This window comes from Trichosurus vulpecula, chromosome 1 (genome assembly GCF_011100635.1).
Source record: "Trichosurus vulpecula isolate mTriVul1 chromosome 1, mTriVul1.pri, whole genome shotgun sequence".
NCBI classification, from domain to species: domain Eukaryota; kingdom Metazoa; phylum Chordata; class Mammalia; order Diprotodontia; family Phalangeridae; genus Trichosurus; species Trichosurus vulpecula.
The window spans coordinates 179,964,140-179,973,380 of record NC_050573.1 but is presented as its reverse complement, the minus strand read 5'-3'; positions in this window follow the sequence as shown (position 1 = coordinate 179,973,380).

Sequence of the window (9,241 nt, the reverse complement as noted above, 5' to 3'; positions counted from 1 at the left end):
ATCTAATTGACGAGCATCTGGAAGAGGGGGAGCCCTGAGGATGATGGAGGGCTTGAAAGTTGGCCGGGTGACTTCTTTCTTCCAATAAAATACATTCCCCCTTTATTCTAGCATGCTGTTTCAATTGTGAGAAGAGCCCACTTCCGGTAGAGTATATATAGAAATCTGTATGGTATACAGTACTAACCAGTATTTTATACCATAGTGCCCTTCCCCAATCCAGGACAATCCTGAATTCAAGAGAAGAGTAGTTTTACAAGTCTTTGCAGGAAAGGAAGCACCTCCATCAAATATCCATTTTAAATTAGCAAAACACATCTGTAAGACTAGTTAGAAAGCATGTCAATGGAGCAGATTTGGGAAATCAGACTGAAATTTTGTGATCTATGAGCAAAAAAGCATGAACTACTCAGCAAAAGCAAATTCAGATGTACTGCCTTTAATACTAAAAGCAGGTTCAGAGCTAGTTGCTTGACTTCTTGACCCAGGAGAACTTTACTCTTTGCTTCCAGAAAGCCCTTTGGGGGAAACTGCTGGAGAAAAGTCAATAAGCAGTTCACAGGCTTCACAGGAAACCAAGCCCATTTTGAAAACATAATTCCCTGTCTTTGTGACACAACTATGCAGAATAACTTGTTCATTTTCTTTATTTCTGAAGAGATCAGACAGACACAATCTTCTGAAGCACATACCACTGTCACAGGCAGGCCCTTCTCACAATTGAAACAGCATGCTAGAATAAAGGGGGGATTTATTTTATTGGAAGAAAGAAGTCACTCGGCCAACTTTCAAGCCCTATATCATCCTCAGGGCTCCCCCTCTTCCAGATGCTTGTCAATTAGATCAGACAGGAATTAGTGAAGGTTCTGATCCATTTTAGGATGGCCCCCTTTGAAAGTAATAATTTGGAAGCCTCCAGGGCAGACTCAGCCTTGCACTGTACCTATTAGCTGTGTGGTACAAACAATTTCTATGTAATCACTGGAACTAACCCAAACTCTTAACGGATAAGACCTTGCTTAAAATGGCATTACATTATATATTTATAGGAACACAACTTTTGAATAATTAATGGTATTCCCCAGTTCCCTTCTACTTCCTCTTAGCTCTTTCCAGTGCTTTACCTCTTAAAGCAGATAACAGCAACAAAATGATAGCTCTTATTTACATGAACACTTTAAAGTTTATTATTTTTTCTTTCAATAATCTTAGCACAAATGTTAATGTCCCATTTAGCAGTTAAGGGAAATGAGGTTAAGACAAGTTAAATGTTTTGCCCAAGGTGCTGGCGCTGGGATTTCAGCCTGGGTTCTATGTGTAAAAGAGAGAGGGCATTTGGTAATTAGGTAGTGGGTCTGGGTCAGAACAGCCATTGGCAAACCAGATTATTTAGGATGAATACACACATGTTTATATGTATACGCACATAAAACCATGGGGCTGGTACTGAGAATTAGTTTGAAAATAAATTCTACAGAATGTTTGTTGAGAAGTTTGAAATATGGCATTTTCTGTAAAGATAGAAACTCATGTTTTAGTACTTTAAAACTTACAAAGCTTTACATATGTGTTAGGGACCATGCTAGGCACTGGAATGCAATACAAAAAGTTCTCTGAAGAACTTTGGAATCAGTTGTGACACATGGGAGACACTGGCACGGGACCGCCCAGCATGGAGTGCCTGCGTGGAAGGAGGCCCTGTGCTCTCTGAGCCAAGCAGAATTGCAGTAGTTTAAAAGAAATGTAAGATGAGCAAATTTAGAGACAACTCTATTCCAAATGTCCCTATTTGTGCCCAACCTGCGGTAGAGTCTTCCTGGCTTGTATTGGTCTGATCAGCCACAGTCAGTTAGACCTTGAACCCGACATAGTGATGTCATTTGGGTCCTTTTTGAGAATGAAGGACAACAACCAACAACCAGCAAAAAGTGAAACAACCTCCACTTTCAAGGACTTTACATTCTAATAGGGGAGACAAGAAGTACTTATGCAGTGTATACAGAACAAACATAAAGAAAACAAGTATGAAATCATTACATAGTAGCTAAGGAGAGTTGTCACTAGTGACTGGGGAATAAGGAAAAACTCTATGCTGAAGATACTTCTGAAAGGTAGAGAAGATTTCTCTGAGAGAGAGATGAAGAGGAAGTGCATTCCAAGCATTGAGAGAGGAGATGTGTGTGGCACAGATTAGAAGACTGAGGCTCTTCAGAGATGGGATATGATTTGCATATAGTCATCCAAACAGTAAATACTGGTGGCATGATTTAAACCAATTCTTAAGTGCAGCATCATATCCATTATACCATATTGTTTTACAGTAGCTTGGAGAAGTAAACTGTTTTAAGAAGTTAGAATTTCTAATAACTAAGAAGCTAACAGTAGCTTTTTTTTTATAAGCTTCTTTTTAAATGTTGAATTAATTGTGGTAGAGTAGAAAACAAATGTTAGCTCCATAGTCAGAGAAACTGGGTTCAAATTCTAGCAGACTTATTGTGACCTTAGGGAAGTCACTTCAGCAAATTTAGAGTCACCAAGATTATCTGTAAAATAAGAGGCTTAGGGTGAGATGATATCTCAGTTTCCTGCCAGCTCTCAGTCACATGAACTCTGAGGTTACCTGTAGTATAAAGTAGTTGGCCTAGATCAGGGGTTCTTAACCTGGGGTCCATGACCCTATTTTTTAAAAAAATATTTTCATGATTGTATTTCAATATAATTGATTTCCTTTAAATACTATATATTTTTATGTGTTTAAAAACATGATTTTGAGAAAGTTTCCATAGGCTTCACCAGACTACCAAAGGGGAAGAAGGCCCATAACATCTAAACGTTAAGATTAAGAACACTTGGGCTAATTGGTATCTAAGGTTCCTTTCCAGTTCTAAAATTCTATGATTCATATGTAGGTATACTATATCTTAAAAGGTACTCTGTGAAACCCAGTAAACCATCTTGAGCTACGAATGAAGAAAGTGAACCCCAGAGAAGTAAAGTGACTTACTTAGGGTTACACTATGAGTTGGTGTCTTCAGGTTACTGATGCTTTCTCTCATTTGAGAATCTATTGTTATGGTGTATATAAAGTGCTAGCAAATCTTAAAGAATTATCTAAATGGTCAGCTACTATTTTCTGTTGTATCATCTCCACAGATTTGACTGTGTGGGAGGCGTTGGGAAGAAAGTCCATAAGCCACAAAAACTTTCATGCGTAACTACTGTTAATATAAGATGTCTTCTAAATAAGCCCAAATTTTGAAACATCTCAGGGTTAAAATTTAAGCCAAAGTTTTTAAAGTTGCATTCAGGGAGAATCTTAGGTTTCTTTCACTTTCTGGCACTCACCTGGCTTCCCTTCCAATCATTCTTGCCCCTCCCATCCCTGTCTTCCCCAACAGAAGATACAGCATGCTTAGCCATCTTAGCCGTCCTTTTCAGCTGTACTTTGTCCTGCGCTCCCTACCACACTGGTCCTGGATTGGAGGGGGGAAAGGGGTAGTGTGGGGATATTCCTTGCTGCTCAATGCCTCCAGACCCACCCCCTGTCACAATCACTCCAGAAACTCCTCCTCCTTTGAGGTTCACTCTGTCCAGGTATCTCTCCCAATATAGATCCTGTTGGCAGTTACCTACCAGTCCCCACGTCATTCTTTCTCCTTTCTCAAGCAATTTGGCAACAGATTCACTCAATTCCTTTCTACCCTTAATTCCTGTTCTTGCACCAGCTAGCTTCTACCTGCAAGCTAACCTTCTTTCAAACACACTAGCCTAACAATTTCTCAATCTCCTTAACTCTAGTAACCTACCTGCTCTTTCACTTCATCGTGATGTGGATGGACCACTTTGATGGTCACACCTCTGATCGCACCATTGCTCACAAATAATCTGCTTTCACGATTAAGAACTCTGAATTTTTTTATCTGGCTGTAACATTCTATCTTTCCATATCTCTCTACAACTCACTCCTCCTAAAACCATTTTCCCCCCTCATTGTGACTTTGCTTCAGTGCTTTCCCAAGCCTGCTCTGGTTTCAGTATTTTCCCTTTCCAGTATTGACCTTGTAGTCCTGTACTCTCAAATCACTTGCCTCCTTGTCCTAGCCTTACTCATGCCTCACCAAACTCCCATCCTGCATTACTTTAAATCTCTACCTCTTCTACTCCAGCTCACATGCTACTAAAATAATATTGAAGGAGACCACATGACTGTACTGATTGGGTCTACTTTAAGTTCACACTATCTCCCTATTGGACATTTCAAATTGGTGATTCTGTAGGGATCTCATTACATCTAAAACAGAACTTGTCTTTTCCCCCGCAAGCTCCCTCGTCTTCCAGGCTTCCCCATTTCTGTTGAGGATGCCACCATCCTTCCAGTTACCCAGCTTGAGAACCCTAGACTCATGGTTGACTCCTTGTTCTCCCTAGCCCCATGTATCCAAACAGTTGCCAAGACTTGCTGATTCTACATCCATCTACCTCTCATCTGTCCCCTTCTCTTCACTCATCTATCTAGATACTACTCTAGTTTAGGACCTCATTCCCTCTTGCCAGAATTATTTAAATAGCCTGGTGACTGTTCTCTCTGTTTGAAACCTCTCCTCTCTCCAATCCATTCTCCACCCAGGTACAAAAATGACATTCCTGAAGTAAAGGTTTGATCTTGTCATTCTCCTGTTCCATGCTTTATGCTGGGGTTCTAGGATCTCTAGGATCAGATAAAACTTTCTCTATTTGGAATTTAAAGGCCTTTACAACCTGGCTTCAACCTACCTTTCCAGGCTAATTAGACATCACTTCCCTTCATGTATTCTTTAATCCAGCCAAGCAGGGGTTTTTGCTGCTCCTCATACAAGTCACTCCATTTCCTTTTTTCCTTTGTAAATGCTGGCCTCATGCCTAAAATGCAATCCATTTGCACCTCTGCTTTTAAGAATACCTCATTTCCTTCCAAGCTCATCTTAAGCACCAACTTCTACATGAAGCCTTTTCTGATTTTCCCCAGTTGCTAGTGTCTCTCTGACAGAAAAATTGTATTAGAGGCACCTAAGCCACACAACAGATAGAACTCTGGACCCAAAGGCAGGAAGAGCCAAGTTAAAATCCAGTATCTGACACTTACTAGCTTTGGCAAGTCATGTAACCTTGGTCTGCCTCAGTTTCCTCATCTATAAAATAGGTTTAATAAATAGCACTCACCACAAAGAGTTGTCGTGAGGATAAAATGAAATAATATTTGTAAAGCACTTTGCAAACCTTAAAATGCTATATAATGCCAATTATTATTATTATTAATAGCATTATTTATCCTTATGGCATATGTTTTGTATATTCTTTTATATGTTGATACTATCTTCACCAAAGAGAATGCAAGTTCTTCAAAGGCAGGGTCTCTTTCATTTTTGTCTTTACATGTCTAGTGTCCAGCGCAATGCTGGACACACAGCAGAAGCTCCCCAAACGCTTATTGGTTGGTGGATTTTACTAAAACGAGATCTCCACATTGTAGGAGAGTGCATGAACGTACTTAAGGCAGAGATGAAAGAAGCTTGGCACAGTTTTCTACTTCTTGACTGGAAGGCTTTCATTTCATTCCACTTTTTCTGAATTGGTAAAAATAGCTCCAAGATCTCTTCTGTAGATTTTCTCAGTTTCCCTCTTTCTCCTGGTTGCTCCTCTGAAGACAAGGTATTGAGAAAGATGAGGAGTCTCAGTGAGGTAGAGGGAGGGGCAAAAGGAAAGGGAAGCATTCTAGCTTCTCTTCCCACCCTTATTTCAAATTGAGATAGGCCTACCTGGCAGGCTCCAAGGCTCCGAAGTTCTACGTCTTATTTGGTGGCATTACTTAGAGACAGTGCTTTAAAACAAGGGAATATACACAGACAAGTGACAAAATAATGAGGTCAAATTAAAACAGAATCTGGCAGCAGGAAGACAAGCACTCCTAGATCCTGGCAGGGATGACAACTACATTACACAAGTTCTGGGGGGGATGAGTCACAGAAACCTGACATTCTGACACTACTCACACCTTAATTATGCCATAGGAGAAAACAAACAAACAAAAAAAAAAACCAAAAACAAGTGACACACAAATGCAAAGGATAGTAATTCTTGAGCACAAAGAGTTTATTTTTGCCGTACTACCATGTAAAGTAACTGAATGAATTTTATTTAATAAAGAAAACGAAAGACATACAGTGATGCAAGCCAGCCTGATTCCCTGCTATATCCTAGCTCTTTACCTATCTAATTGACTTTTCTTATTCTCTTTTTCAGGATCATCATCCATGTCTCATCCTTTCCCCAGTTATTGGCCTTCTCCTCTCTTCTCCTCTCCACTCCTCTCTTCTCTTCTCCTCTCCTCTCCTGTCCTCTCCTTGATTCCCCTCTCCCTTCTACTGCCCTCCCTTCTTCTTCCCAGTTCTCCTCTCTCCTCTCCTCCCAACCCATCCTTTCCACTTCTCTTTTCTTCCCTCCATCTCACCACTCTAATCTCATTAGCCTTCATCTATGGGTTCAACTCTATGTATGAGTTCCAAATCTACATATCCAATCCTTATCTCTCTCCTCACTTTCAGTTGGACATCCCTCACTGCTTTCAGGGGACATGTCTACATGGATGTCCTCTAGGTACCGTCAACTTAACATATCCATAAGAGAACCCCTCTTAACTTTTTTTCTCTCAAAGTATACCACCATTCTCCCAGCAACCCAGGTTCATCCCTGAGTCTTTACTCCTAATCATCCCTCACTAGTAGCCAATTTTTGTCAATTCTACCTCCACAATAACTCTCATCTCTCCACTCATACTCCAACTCATCACAGTTAAAGTCTTTCTTCCCTCTAACCTGGACTATTACAATAGCCTACCAGCTGGTCTGCCTGTATCTTGCCTCTCCTTATTCCAGTGCAATTCTCCATATGGATACCAGTTGTTATTCCTAAAGCACAAGTCTGGCCGTGTGACTGCCTTACCCAATAATTTTTTTTGGAGGAGGGCATGCAGGGCAATTGGGGTTAAGTGACTTGCCCAAGGTCACACAGCTAGTAAGTGTGTCAAGTGTCTGAGGGCGAATTTGAACCCAGGTCCTCCTGACTTCACAGCCAGTGCTCTATTCACTGTGCCACCTAGCTGCCCCCCCCAATAATTTTTAATAGCTACTTTTTGCTTATAGGCAACAAAAAAAAAAGGAAGGGAAGGAGGAAGGAAAGGAAGGAAAAGATGGGAGAGGGAGGAAAAAGTTTTGCTAGTTCCAGTGTACATTCTTACCTGCATTACTCATGTTTAGTCATGACTTACTGTAGTCCTTTATACTTGAAGGTAGACAAGTCACCCAGGCATTTAGTTAACAAGCATTATTGAGTGCTAGCTATATGGGCGCTAGGTGGTTAAGTGGTTCACTGGGCTTCGAATGAGGAAGACTCATCTTCCCAAGTTCAAATCTGGTCTCAGATGCTTTACTAGCTGTGTGAGCCTGGGCAAGTCACTTAACTCTGTTTGCCTCAGTTTCCTCATCTGTAAAATGAACAGGAGAAGGAAATGGCAAATGACTCCAGTATCTGTGCCAAGGAAACCCCAATATGGGGCCACAAAGAGTTGGACACAACTGAAATATGACTGAATAACAACAGCTATGTGGTAGGTATTGTGCTATGAACTGGATTTTTGTATGCACCAATCTATTGTCCTGGCAGAGCTGGCTCACTCCTGGTTGCTCCTCATGATGTGTCATGACGGTTGTTCAAATTATGCCAGAAGAGTGGAACTTAGGTGACTATGTTGCAGATGTACACATATCTTTGCTGTATTCCTTGGTCTGATATCAATAAATTATAATTAGGCCAATTCCCACAATATGAACAAAATCATTCTCACTTGGTTCTGAAAACAAACTGTAACATACACTTAGATTTTTGGTACTAACGCACTTCCCACTTAAATCAGTTTTGAAATTTTGTTTATAAATGTAATCATATTCAAAACTAGCTAAACCTGAAGTAAAAGCCTTTCAGGTTTCAAAGAAACTAATCATTAGATGAAAATGCCACCATTTCTCATCTTTCTTCTATAGCCTTTTAAGTCTGTGCTTGAGTCTTGGTTTACACACATAGTACAGCTGTTTACATATCAAAAGGATGACAAATTGAGGTTATATTCACTCTTTTGTTCCTGGGCCTGGTTTACTTTTTGTCTTTTTTTTCTTTTGATGTGCTAATAGGGACTAATAACCCCTGATATTTATTTGTTCAATAAACAGCCAGGGAAACTAGGGAAATAGAACAATTCCACTAGAAATTAGAATGCACTGCCCATCCTCCATATTAATTAGGCAGTAAGTTTAATTACAACATTCACAAGTGAACATTTCGAACAATTCTCCCATATTTTAAAGTGTGTGGGCTTTTGAGTCCATGGGGCTATGAGAGAACAAAGTGCCAAGCATAAACCTAGCGTGTTTTGTGTGTATTTCAAAGATCTTTGCTCACAAAACTGAGGCAGATGAGGCACCATGTTGTAACAGGAAGTTTAGTCTGGGTACCAAGAAGCCTAGGTTCTCATGCCATGTATCATAACTGACATTCATATGAAACTTGAAGATTTACAAAGCAGCTTCCCTACAGCAACACTAAAGAATAGGAAATATATTGTTATCTGCATTTTAGAGGTGAGGAAAATGCGATTCAGAGTGTTGAAATGACTTAACCAGTGCTCCCACAGATCATCGTAATCTTTGGTCCCATTGATAACACTTTAATTTTGCGATGGCTCTCTGGAGAAAGAAAGGACATTGAGGCCCTCTGGTTCCAGAGCTGTCAGTTGCTTTGACTCCATGTGTTCCTTATGCATGTATTTCAAAATCATCGCATTTTGAGTTTATTTACATTCTTCTCCTTCAATGAACATTGTGTATATTAGTGGGAGAATAAGCTCCAGGTTTGGGGAGGGAGGAAATGCTTTGTAACTAGCATGCTTGCTGTGCTATTTGAGGAAATGTCTTTGTGGAAGAGGTGGGGCTATTGGATGATTGTTAAGGGGAAGTACACTGGTGGGAGCTCTTAAGCTCCAGGTTAGGAGAAAAACCACCCCCAATGTCGCCCTATGACCTTGGCAGTGATAGCTGCCCCCATTCTGGAGGCCCAGCAGCCAGGGCCAGTGCAAAATGGGGAATGAGTTCAGAGCTAGTGCCACAAGATCTATAGTCTCTTTTGAGTAATAATTCTGATACGGTTGTCTTTT